The following is a 15,070-nucleotide window of genomic DNA, read 5'->3' on the forward strand; positions in this document are numbered from 1 at the left end:
CTAAGGTGGGAGACCTTCATAGGTCTCTCATGTGAGAGATTAATTTTTTATTTTTTTTTTGGGCTCAAATGAACAAGGACCATTAGATTAGGATTAGATTAGGTGTCTATACTATCAACCAATGCACTATCACACACAATATCACTACCCTCCCTTACACATTTTCCTCTCTCTCCATCTCTCACATCTTCTCTTTTCTTTTTCATTTTCTACCACTGTACTTCTTCATTCTTATTTTTTTTTTCTGCAGCCTTTAATTAATTAGTAATTAAATACATGTCAAATATTTGTGGTCATAAACATAATTAAATAAACATAATTAAATATGAGACATATATTTATTACTATTAAATAAATAAATAAGAAATAATTTGACCTATATTTATTATGCTATTAACAATAATTAATTCCACCTATTTCTCTTACAAATATGATTCGCTTTTTTTTTTACATATTTATTAATAATATTTTAAATCAATTTATTATATTTATATGTTTTTAAACATATTAATTCATTCATAATAAGATTACAATAAATAATTGTTAATATTTATTTAAGATAGTATTTAATTCGGTCAAAAAAACATATAGTATTTAATTTTTAGATTAATATTATTTTAATTTAATTATAAGAAAAAAGTGTGTTTTTTTTCAAATACGGAAAAACTGTGATATTTTTCAATCAACAAAATATATTTACAATACAATAGATGTTATGTTATTGATTAAAAAAATATAATTAAAAAAATTTACAAAGACATTGCGGTCTTATATAGATGCATCCTATCAAATATAAAGATATTATTTAAATTTAGAACCTATTTTTATCAACTTCCAAGGTATTTTAATATTTATGTAAATTAACAATAATGTTAAATTATTCAATTAATTTTTATTATACTATTTTTGAATTGATGATAATATTAAATATTAAATTATATGAACAATAATTATAAAATATGTTTTAATTGTTAATAATAGATTATAATCTCAAATATTTTCATTACTTTTAATTCTATCGTTATAAAACTTTTCATTCTATTATTTTAGGGTATCTAATAAATGTCAATTAATTTGATTAATTTCATTGGCATTTAATTTTTTATTATTCATATCATATAATTACTCTAATGATTTTGGTGGTAAATAAATGGTTTTTAATAAATAATTTTCAAAATTCTTGGTTTTAAAAATAAAATACTATATAATAAAATTCTTGCTTTTAAAATGAAATTAATGTTTTTTTTTACAGTTAATTTTAGTGTATAAAAGGTCAAATATGTAATATTATAGAATTTATCAACTATATTAAATAATTATTTTTAATTTAAATTTAAGATTTAATATATTATATGATAGAATTAAAATATATGTTTAAAATAATTATTAAAAAAAATCAAATTCAATTAAAATAATTATTAAAAAAATTCGGTGTCATTGATTTAAAAAGACGAAAAATATATATGTCAGTTATAAGTTGTTGATTAATACAAAAAAAATCATAACAATAATTGTATTAAATTTTTTACTGAAATATATTAATTGGTATCAGATTTTAAACTTATGTGTCATGTTTGTATCAATTTGTGATTTGATTGTGTCCTGATTATATATATATATATATATATATATATATATATATATATATATATATATATATATATATATATATATATATATATATATATATATATATATATATATATATATATATATATATATATATATATATATATATATATATATATATATATATATATATGCCTCTTAACTTAATTCCTAAGCAATTTATAGCTACATTATTTTTTTAAAAAATATTTAATTTAGCGGGGGTTATAAATCTGCTGCAACCAACATCGAAATTGAAACAGCAACTAAAATTCATGACGCAAATAATGATTATGGTCCTGGGTTTTCCAGTTTTCATCTAATACAAAATGAGTATTTTTCAGTTTTCAACTAATCACAAGATTGATACCAATATGCCATTATCTTTTAATGGTAACATTTATTAAAAAGTCTGGCATAACTATCTCAATTAACTGACTAACACTACAATACCAAAGGCCTGGTTGAAAGGTAAAAAAATAATACAAAAATTCTACTTTTGAATTAGTAAGCAATAATGGTGTTTCTGATATAACTAAACAAAAGGAGCAAAAATAATTGAATCAATTCTCAAGTTTCCAAATCCCTCAAAAGTGTTGCACAAGAGTTCACTGCCAAAATGAAGGCTCCCATTCTTAGATAACATTCATGAATTTTGCACATTGCCTTGATGTCTAAGAAAGCCCTGCTCATGTACCTCTTCAGCTGGCTGTTCACTTTTTCTTCATCCCACATAAAACCTTGAATGTTCTGCAAACATCATAGAACTAGAGTGAGACTCAACATATATTATGCAGGTATATTTATAAGGGAGATAGACTTGAGTCTTTTTTGTATTTCCTATTTACATAATCACTCCAAGACATGTGGTTGCCTCTCTTCCCAAAGAACCTCCAAGATCCTACAGGTAAAAACACCAAATTCACAATTACTAATATACACAAGAATAAGAGGTTTTGATATCACTGATGAAACATTTGTATAAGATACTTACAAGAGGTTTTTCTCGTGTGCATAATAGGTAATTACTCTCCGGTCATGTGTTGGACATGTTCATACATATATGCTGATGCAGATGACAACGCTGTTCTCATTTGCTAGACACAGACCCCGTAACCTAGAGGTAATATGAAAAAGAAATAAACTTTTCAGAAAAGACCTGAAAGGCTCTATTTCCATATTTGTACATTTTTACAAGAAAGAAGCTAGAGAAATAGTTAACTGGTCTTCTACTGAGCTAATAAACTAAATCAGAACCCAGGTAGACATACCAAATACATAAAGGACAGACAGACTTGTTGGTGTCTCATTGACAAATAAAATTAAAACTGTTACACAAACTGAAAAAGCTATTGACATTTTTATTTAAGCAAATGCTGAAAAGCTTTGTCATATCTATCATATTGGTGTAGCAAAGTGTGCATTAAATATTTTACTTTTAATTCATTAAACAAGGAAGTCTATATAGAAAAAATCAAATAAAATAAAATGCATACCAGAAGCTCCAATTCGATTCAGATAAATCAAAGTCGCAATGACCATTCCAGTTGTAGTCCGTCCACACCCCATTTGACAATTAAAAATTATCTCTGTACATCAATTTTCGAAATTTTATGAACCTAAAATGAACATGAAGAGTATCTAAGATGTGAAGCCAACAGTTTCAGAAAATTGAATGAGTTTTCTATGCATGATAACTTCTGCACATGAGTTCACCATCTTATACTTTCAGAAATAAGAACCAAAGGTTCAGAAATTCGTGGCAAATCATCCAAAGACACAGACAAGGATTCAACCACAGGCAGTGATTCTTTCCTCATATCTTGATGTTTCACTTCAAGATTATTATCCTTTCGATCCTGATGGCGATAACCACCAATTCTGACAGCTCGGTGAATAACACTACCAACTGATTGCTTACTTCTGGTAAACAAACTTTTCTTCCCACCATTATCCTTCATAGATGAATCAGGTAGAGGGCTATTCTTACCTTTATCACCATTCTTCTGTCCATTTGAGTTTGCATCTGTATAACAGGCCTGCATATCAAGGTCAGCAAGTGATGAGCAAAACAAGTGATATACTACAATTTAAACCAAATAGAACAATAGATGAATTATCACTACCTATTCTTCAGGGTTAACACAATCAGCATCAGGATCTTGATCCATAACCACCAAATTCCGCCCCTATAGTTTTGTTCCTCAATATTATTAGACCAAAAAACTAATTATTTTGCAGGCCAATGTGAGATGAATTAGGGTTCTAGGTTAAAACTTACCCAAATTCTTCGCGGACACCCCAGTCTTCAAAATCTTTCTGAAAGTGTCCAAGAACATCTTGATATTTGTCATCCTTGAGTAAAAAACAAATTCACAAATCATCGGGACAAAAAATGTAACAGATAATCTTAGATCATCTTAGAAGCCATAGCAATTCTTAGAGAAGGTAGTATTAAGAGAGAGGGAGCTTTGAGAGAGATAAAATAGAATAGAAAGAATGTGAAGATATAAGTGAATATTAGACAGGGGTACATAAAATTCTGAAATTATTATTTTTATATAATATAATTTAACTTTTTTTGTTTAAGCTGAAAATAGAAGAGGGAAAGTTTTGGAAAATGAGAGAGAATGAAAAAAAATTGTGGGAAACCTTTAGCATATAAGAGGGAAAGGAAAATAATTTCTAAAATTTCAATTTTTTCAAAATTTATTAATAAATTTATACACAATATATATATATATATATATATATATATATATATATATATATATATATATATATATATATATATATATATATATATATATATATATATATAGGGATCAAATTACACCAATAAGTTACACTAGTTATTACACTCATTTATAACCTTTGGTTTGTTTAAAATTCAATGGCTATTAAAAGGTAGCTTGATAAAATATTGACTTTCCCCACATAATTAAATCATTCCATATATAGATATTCTATGCACTCTATAATTAATAAAATATTCTTTCACAAAAATATTTTATATATATACTTATATGTACGGCATAATTAAAATAATATTTATATATTAATCACAAATTATTTCTCTCAAGGGATTAATAAATTTCATATAGATAAAAAGAAATGCTTAAAAATATTTTTATTTTTAATAAAATATGATTCTAAATATTTTTTTAAGATAATCATGATTCTTAATAACAAATAATTTCTTCTTATTTTAAATAAATTTATTTTTTCATTTAAATTAAATTATATTCTATTTATTTAAAATAAATAATAAAGTCTAATTCCTAGAAACTCATAGTTTAATTTAAGTAAATAGAATTTTGTATTTAAATTCAAAATGAAATTGATTAAAACAAACATGAAAAAATTAAATTATTATGAATCATGTTTTTCTTAAAATATATTTAGAATCAAGTTTTATTCAAAACTATTAATTTTTAAACATTTATTTTAGTATATGAAATTAATTAGTGGCTTGAGAGAAAGAAATAATTTTTTAATATATAGATATACATTTTAATTTATTCTCTTAGCAATTAAATTGTTTTAAATTCATTATTTATTATAATTTTCTTTTAATCGGAATTAAATTATTTGCACTCGTTATTTTTATATTATTTTATTATTACTCCGTAATCTATTTAAAAATGTAACAATTTTATCAAATCAAATGGCTACTTACAACAATGAGTACAAAATAATATCAAAATGTAACTACTCTACGAAATAATAATAATAAAATAATGTGTACAAAATAATTTAATTATGATCAGAAGAAAGTATAATAAATAATGAGTATAAAATAATTTAATTGTGAATAGAAAAAATAAAATGTATATCTATATATTAATACTTTTTTATTTCTCTCAAGTCACTAATCAATTCTATAAATTTAAAATAAATGTTTAAAAAATAATATTTTTAAATAAAACTTTATTCTAAATATTTTTTAAGAAATGTATGATTCTTAATAAAGAAATATTTTCTTGTTATTTTTAATAAATTTCATTTTTCATTTAAATAAAAAAAATTCTATTTACTTAAATTAAATTATGAGTTCCTAGTAATTAGACTCTATCATTTATTTTAAGTAAATAGAATATAATATAATTTAAATAAAAAATAAATTTATTTAAAAATAAGAAGAAAATAATTTTTATTAAGAATCATAATTTTATTTAAAAAATATTTAGAACCACATTTTATTAAAAATATATATTATTAAACATTTCTTTTTAATTATATGAAATTTATTATTCACTTGAGAAAAATAATTAATTTATTAATATAAAGATATTATTTTAATTAGGTTGTACATATAAATATATGTTTATGAAATATATTTATGAAAGAATATTTTGTTAATTATAGAGTGCATATAATATCTATATATGGAATTATTTAGTTATGTGAGAGAAGTCAATATTCTATCGATCTACCTTTTAAAAAATCCTCAAGTTTTTTTTTTTTAGCTTTATACCACCGGTTTAGTCCGGTTCAGGGACAAGTTCTGGCATCAAGTGGTTTCATCTCCCTCCCGATCGCAGTTGCAAGTGGTTCTCCCTACCAAGTTCAGCGTCAATCACCACTGGACCAACTAACGATTGATAAAAAAAGAAATCCTCAAGTTTTACTCATAGGTTCAATTTAACTTTTGATATCATTCTAATTTAATGGTTATAAATGACCACTTAATAACTCCATGATTATTTTAAAAAATAGTCTCTCCCAATTTTGGTAACAACTAATTTTAAGTTTATCAAATCATAATACCTTATCATAAAATAAAATATATTTTTCCACTATTTTTAAAAACTCAAATTATTCTTCATTTTAAAAAATGTGATTCCTAAAATAAGTAATTATGATGCTAAATATTTTAATAAAAAAAATCATGATTCTTAATTAAAAAATCAATTTACTCTCAATTTAAAAAAATTTCATTATTTTTTATTAAAATGAAATTATATTTTTAACAACATTTTATTTTATTTTTTAAAGATTACATGTTATTTACTTTTTCTTAATAATATTTGTCACAAATACATAATTTTTAATATTTCACAAATACATAATTTTTAAAGATAGTTGACCATCTACAATTCATCCCTAACATGATTCAGACATAGTCGACCATCATCAGCTGACTATCTAACATGGTTCAAATATAGTTGATCTTCTACAATGCATCCTTGACATCACACATAGTCGACCATCATCTGTTGACTACCTGACATGGTTCACACATAGTTGACCATCTTCAATGCATCCCTTACATGGTCCAGACATAGTTGATCATCATCAGTTGACTCTCTGGCATGCTTCACACATAGTTTACCATCATCAGTTGAATCCCTGACATGGTTAACACATGGTCGGACATAATCAATTCATCTGTAACACGCTTCACACATAGTTTACCATCATCAGTTGAATCCCTGACATGGTTAACACATAGTTGACCCTCATCAGTTCATTTGTAACATGTTTCACACATAGTTGATATCATCAGTTGATTCCATGACATGGTTAACACATATTCGAACATCATCAGTTTATCTGTTACACGCTTCCCGCATAGTATACCATCATTAATTGAATCCTTGACATGGTTAACACATAGTTGGACATCATCAGTTTAATCCCTGACATCGATAGAACATCGTTGACCATCATCAGTTCATCTGTAACATTCTTCACACATTTTTTACCATCATCAGTTGAATCCTTGAGATGGTTCACACATAGTTTACCATCATTAGTTGAATCCTTGACATTGTTCACACATAGTTCACCATCGTCAGTTGAATCCCTGACATGGTTCACACATAGTTAACCATCATCGGTTGAATCCCTGACATGGATAACACATAGTTGACCATCATCAGTTGACTCCCTGTCATGGTTCACACATAGTTTGACATCATCAGTTGAATCTCTGACATGGTAGACACATAGTTTAACATCATCAGTTGAATACTTGACATGGTTCGCACATAGTTGGACATCATCAGTTGAATCCCTGACATGGTTCGCACATAGTTGGACATCATCAGTTGAATCTCTGACATGGTTCGCACATAGTTGGACATCATCAGTTGAATCCCTGACATGGTTCGCACATAGTTCGACATCATCAGTTGAATCCCTGACATGTTTCTCACATAGTTCGACATCGTCAGTTGAATCCTGACATGGTTCACACATAGTTCGACATCATCAGTTGAATCCCTGACATGGTTCGCACATAGTTTACCATCATCACTTGAATCCCTGACATAGTTCACACATAGTTTACCATCATCAGTTGAATCCCTGACATGGTTCACACATAGTTTACAATAATCAGTTGAATCCCCGACATGGATCACACATAGTTCGACATCATCAGTTGAATCCCTGACATGGTAGACACATAGTTCAACATCATCAGTTGAATCCCTGACATGTTTCACACATAGTTCGACATCATCAGTTAAATGCTTGACATGGTAGTAACATAGTTCGAGATCATCAGTTAAATCCTTGACATGTTTCACACATAGTTCGACATCATCAATTGAATCCCTGACATGTTTCACACATAGTTCGACATCATCAGTTGAATCCCTGACATGTTTCACACATAGTTCGACATCATCAGTGGAATTCATAACATGTTTCACACATAGTTCGACATCATCAGTTGAATCCATGACATGGTTACACATAGTTCGACATCATCAGTTGAATCCCTGACATGGTTCACACATAGTTCGACATCATCAGTTGAATCCCTAACATGGTTCACACATAGTTTACCATCATCAGTTGAATCCCTGACATGTTTCACACATAGTTTACCATCATCAGTTGAATCCCTGACATGGTTCACATATAGTTCGACATCATCAGTTGAATCTATGACGTGGATCACACATAGTTCGACATCATCAGTTGAATCCCTGACATGGTTCGCACATAGTTGGACATCACCAGTTGAATCTCTGACATGGTTCGCACATAGTTGGACATCATCAGTTGAATCTCTGACATGGTTCGCACATAGTTGGACATCATCAGTTGAATCCTTGACATGGTTCGCACATAGTTCGACATCACCAGTTGAATCCCTGACATGGTAGTAACATATTTCGAGATCATCATTTGAATCCTTGACATGTTTCACACATAGTTCAACATCATCAATTGAATCCCTGACATGTTTCACACATAGTTCGACATCATCAGTTGAATTCCTGACATGTTTCACACATTGTTCGACATCATCAGTGGAATTCATAACATGTTTCACACATAGTTCGACAGCATCAGTCAAATCCCTGACATGTTTCACACATAGTGTGACATCATCAGTTGAATCACTGACATGGTTCGCACATAGTTAGACATCATCAGTTGAATCCCTGACATGGATCACACATAGTTCGACATCATCAGTTGAATCCCTGACATGGTTCACACATAGTTAGACATCATCAGTTGAATCCCTGACATGGTTCACCCATAGTTCGACATCATTAGTTGAATCCCTGACATGGTTCGCACATAGTTGGACATCATCAGTTTAATCCCTGACATAGTTCACACACAGTTTACCATCATTAGTTGAATCCCTGACATGTTTCACACATAGTTCGACATCATCAGTTGAATCCCTGACATGGTTCACATATAGTTCGACATCATCAGTTGAATCCCTGACATGGATCACACATAGTTCGACATCATCAGTTGAATCCCTGACATGGTTCGCACATAGTTGGACATCACCAGTTGAATCTCTGACATGGGTCGCACATAGTTAGACATCATCAGTTGAATCTCTGACATGGTTCGCACATAGTTGGACATCATCAGTTGAATCCTTGACATGGTTCGCACATAGTTCGACATCACCAGTTGAATCCCTGACATGTTTCTCACATAGTTCGACATCATCAGTTGAATCCATGACATGGTTCACACATAGTTTGACATCATCAGTTTAATCCCTGACATGGTTTGCACATAGTTTGACATCATCAATTGAATCCCTAACATGGTTCGCATATAGTTTACCATCATCAGTTGAATCCCTTACATGGTTCATACATAGTTTACAATAATCAGTTGAATAACCGACATGGATCACACATAGTTCGACATCATCAGTTGAATCCCTGACATGGATCACACATAGTTCGACATCATCAGTTGAATCCCTGACATGGTTCGCACATAGTTGGACATCACCAGTTGAATCTCTGACATGGGTCGCACATAGTTAGACATCATCAGTTGAATCTCTGACATGGTTCGCACATAGTTGGACATCATCAGTTGAATCCTTGACATGGTTCGCACATAGTTCGACATCACCAGTTGAATCCCTGACATGTTTCTCACATAGTTCGACATCATCAGTTGAATCCATGACATGGTTCACACATAGTTTGACATCATCAGTTTAATCCCTGACATGGTTTGCACATAGTTTGACATCATCAATTGAATCCCTAACATGGTTCGCATATAGTTTACCATCATCAGTTGAATCCCTTACATGGTTCATACATAGTTTACAATAATCAGTTGAATAACCGACATGGATCACACATAGTTCGACATCATCAGTTGAATCCCTGACATGGTAGACACATAGTTCGACATCATCAGTTGAATCCCTGACATGTTTCACACATAGTTCGACATCATCAGTTGAATCCCTGACATGGTAGTAACATAGTTCGAGATCATCATTTGAATCCTTGACATGTTTCACACATAGTTCAACATTATCAATTGAATCCCTGACATGTTTCACACATAGTTCGACATCATCAGTTGAATCCCTAACATGTTTCACACATTGTTCGACATCATCAGTGGAATTCATAACATGTTTCACACATAGTTCGACAGCATCAGTCAAATCCCTGACATGTTTCACACATAGTGTGACATCATCAGTTGAATCACTGACATGGTTCGCACATAGTTAGACATCATCAGTTGAATCCCTGACATGTTTCACACATAGTTCGACATCATCAGTTGAATCCCTGACATGGTTCACACATAGTTAGACATCATCAGTTGAATCCCTGACATGGTTCACCCATAGTTCGACATCATTTGTTGAATCCCTGACATGGTTCGCACATAGTTGGACATCATCAGTTTAATCCCTGACATAGTTCACACACAGTTTACCATCATCAGTTGAATCCCTGACATGTTTCACACATAGTTCGACATCATCAGTTGAATCCCTGACATGGTTCACACATAGTTCGACATCATCAGTTGAATCCCTGACATGGATCACACATAGTTTGACATCATCAGTTGAATCCCTGACATGGATCACACATAGTTTGACATCATCAGTTGAATCCCTGACATGGTAGACACATATTTTGACATCATCAGTTGAATCCCTGACATGGTTCACGCATTATTTACAATCATCTGTTGAATCCCCGACATGGATCACACATAGTTCGACATGATCTATTGAATCCCTGTTATGGTAGACACATAGTTCGACATCATCAGTTGAATCCCTGACATGTTTCACACATAGTTCGACATCATCAGTTGAATCCCTGACATGGTAGTAACATAGTTCGAGATCATTAGTTGAATCCCCGACATGTTTCACACATAGTTCGACATCATCAGTTGAATCCCTTACATGGATCACACATAGTTCGAATCATCAGTAGAACCCCTGACATGGTAGACACATAGTTCTACATCATTAGTTGAATCCCTGACATGTTTCACACATAGTTGGACATCATCAGTTGAATCCCTGACATGGTTCACACATGGTTAGACATCATCAGTTGAATCCCTGACATGGTAGACACATAGTTCGACATCATAAGTTGAATCTCTGACATGGTTCACACATAGTTCGACATCAACAGTTGAATCCCTGACATGGTTCACACATAGTTCGACATCATCAGTTGAATCCCTGACATGTTTTACACATAGTTCGACATCATCAGTTGAATCTCTGACATGGTTCACACATAGTTTACCATCATCAGTTGAATCCCTGACTTGTTTCACACATAGTTCGACATCATCAGTTGAATCCCTGACATGGTTCACATATAGTTCGACATCATCAGTTGAATCTGTGACATGGATCACACATAGTTCAACATCATCAGTTGAATCCCTGACATTTTTCACACATAGTTTGACATCATCAGTTGAATCTCTGACATTGTTCACACATTATTATGGTTATTATAACTATGTGTTGTTATTATTATTATTATTACTATTATTACAATTATTTTGGTAATTATTATTTTTATTATTATTATGGTTACTATAACTACGTGTTATTATTATTATTATAATTAATAATATTATTACTAATATTATTATAATTTTATAATAATAATTTTATAATATTAAACATAATTTATTTATTAAATTATAAAAAAATCAAATTCTACTAAATAAATTTAGCGTCAGATTTATTAAGTTAAACTTTATTTATTTTTTAAATTTAAATAAACATCAAGTTTTTAAATAAAAAACAGTATTTTTTAAATTTTAAAAAAAATTTAACGTTAGATTTTATAAGATAAACATAATTTATTTTTTATATTAAAAAAAATCAAATTTTACAAAATAAATTTAACGGTTAGATTTATTAAGTTAAACTTTATTTATTTTTTTAATTTAAATAAACATCAAGTTTTTAAATAAAAAACAATGTTTTTTAAAGTTAAAAAAAAATTAAACCTAACGTGAAATTTTTTATGGTAAACATAATTTTGTTTAAATTAAAAAAAATCAAATTTTACAAAATAAATTTTACAAAATAAATTTTACAAAATAAATTTTACAAAATAAACTTTATTTATTTATTTTATTCAAATAAACATCAAGTTTTTAAATAAATAACAATATTTTTTATAATTTTAATATAAATTTTAAATATGCAGTTTTTTTATTATTAATTTTAATTTTACTAGTAATGTTTATATGTTAATGAGGTTGCATTTTGTAAAGATGATACCACTATCTCAATTTGCTCCACGCCCAGTTTTCCTTTTTTTTAATTTTTTAAGCATTCAATTAATGCTACAATCATTGACTGCAAAAATTTTAACTTTTACTGTACTATTCTGACATTGGAAACAACAAAACACATGGACCAACATTAAAGAGTTTTATTGTGTGTGTTGGGTACACCATACCATCAGCAACTCCAATTTAATCTAATGGTACCCTAATTTAATCCAATGGCTGAAAAGCATTTAAAACCAAAAAAAAAAAAAAAATTAAGTCTCTCACGGTAAGAGACCTAAACAGGCCTCTCACCCTAGCCAGAGCCTTTTACGTAAAGATGGTTTGAAATTCAACTTAATTTAAGTTTTGAGAAGGTTTCGTTTGAGAAATGCTGCCTTTGGTACATTGTTTTTAAAAACAATGCCGTTTGAGAATTAATACTGCATTAGCTATTAATTTCTCTCTCTTACAGATTTAATAGGGTTTAATAAGTTTTTAGTCCCTTTAAATATTGCAGTTTTCATTTTTGGTATCTCCTTGCTTTTACGCAACGATTTTTACAAAAAAATCGTTGCCAAAATCAGCAGAAACCGTTGTCAAAATAAAATGAAACTGCAGTCTGCAATATTAACCCAATTTAATATGCACTCCCTTAGTTGTTGGCTAATTGTTCCTGCTTCATTTGACAAACACCCTTGGCCAACACAAGCTCTTCTAAATTCATCTTCAAATGAAACTCCAATTGTTTTCGCTTCATTTGACAAACACCCATGGCCAACACAAGAAGTTCTTAATTCATCTTCAAATCAAACTCCAATTTTAGTTATAACCAAGCTTTAGTAGCCTGGCTAACATAGTCATTAATAATCAAATTACACCTAAGTTTAAGCATTGGCTAAAATAGTCATTAATATTAAAACTCAAATTTAGGGTCTTTTTAGATAAAAGAACTCAAATTTAGGGTTAGAGTCTCTACGCTTGATGATTTAAATATCAGTTTTGATTACAAAAACCATGATCAAGTTTTATTCAAAAATATTTATTAATAAACCAAGCTAAGACTAGTAATGGTAAAACGATCAATATCATTAATGCAATGTAATTATTACCTAATTCTTCATGCTTGATAATTCTGATAAGGAACAAAATAATGACAAGTAGAATGATGTGATATAAATTGAAGTATTTACATAGATGCTTTAGTAAAATGACCGTTATAGTTATTGTTGGGGAAAAGAAAAAAAGAAAAAGAAAAGTTTAAGTATGTTAAATATTATCTAGTCAAATTTTAAGTGTGTTAAATATCATCTAGCCTTTATAAGTGTTAGGGATAATTATAATATAACATATATTTTAAATGAACATATATGATAAAATTTAGTATATGCATATGTGGTTTTAGACCTCTATTAAATTTAATTGTTAGTATATGCTTATAGGGTTTTAGACCTCCACTAAGTTTAAAGGTTAGTAACTACGTATGCGATTTTAAAACTTTTTTTTTTGTTTATAACCACCGGTTTAGTCCGGTTCGGGGGTCAGTTCTGGCATCAAGTGGTTCCAGCCCTCTCCCGATCGTAGTTGCGGGGGATCGAACCGTGGTCTTCCCAACCAAGTTCAGCGCCAATCACCACTAAACCAACTAACGATTGGTAATTTTAAAACTTCATTAAAATATAAAAGTTAGTATCTATATATGGAGTTTTATATCTCCACACAAGATTTATAATAATAATAGTCACACTTATTATAAAGCATTTGACAAATTGTCTGTTTTCTATAACAAAGGATAAAGTAATAATAACGATAATAGTCATTCTATTTATAAATCACTTACTGGTTGTCAATTTTCTATAATTGGAGCAAATAATAATAATAATAATAGAGTGATAAGTATATAATATATATCTAGTGTAGTAAAATCTTCCGATAGAAACGATCGTGTCGAGAAAAATTGGATATTTGAATCTAACTTTGTTAATATTTGTGAATTAATATGATGATATTAGTTATATAATACTAGACTAAGAGAAAATGAAGAAGAAAGAAGAATGAAATCACTTTTGTCATTCAAAGAAAATTGGTGTGTATTTACATAAATCAAAAGGGATATTTATACTACTACAAATATTACTATTATACTAATGTAAAAATATGATTTAACGAGTTTAAATATATTGCAACGTAACACAATTTTACACCTATAATCAATCAAAAAACTTATATTTCTCATATCATTTCAATATTTAAAAAATAAAAATATGATTTATTGTGATACTTGTCTTCAACTAATTAACACTCTAAAAATATTTTACACTATAAATATATTTTTTAATTATAATTTTATAATAATGTGACGATTTTATATAACTTCTCATTTTGTTCTATAAAAAGAAAAAAAAATTGTTTTAAAACAAATCTTCTCTTAAAAACAAGTAAC

At 29.0% G+C, this 15,070-nt stretch overlaps 1 long non-coding RNA gene across 2 annotated transcripts; it reads right to left on the reverse strand.

The window, feature by feature from the left end:
• Positions 1–1,768: 1,768 nt before the first annotated feature.
• Positions 1,769–4,122, reverse strand: LOC131608100 (uncharacterized). 2 transcript variants are annotated; one of them, XR_009285502.1, is made up of 6 exons: positions 3,890–4,122; positions 3,735–3,797; positions 3,105–3,647; positions 2,603–2,725; positions 2,457–2,509; positions 1,769–2,358 (listed from the first exon to the last, which is right to left on the reverse strand). It is a non-coding gene; the product is annotated as an uncharacterized LOC131608100 (long non-coding RNA). The 2 variants fall into 2 exon arrangements; XR_009285501.1 differs by having other exon boundaries at positions 1,769–2,509.
• Between the last annotated feature and the right edge of the window lie 10,948 nt (positions 4,123–15,070).

The sequence above is a fragment of the Vicia villosa genome, linkage group LG5, assembly GCF_029867415.1.
Source record: "Vicia villosa cultivar HV-30 ecotype Madison, WI linkage group LG5, Vvil1.0, whole genome shotgun sequence".
Lineage (NCBI taxonomy): Eukaryota > Viridiplantae > Streptophyta > Magnoliopsida > Fabales > Fabaceae > Vicia > Vicia villosa.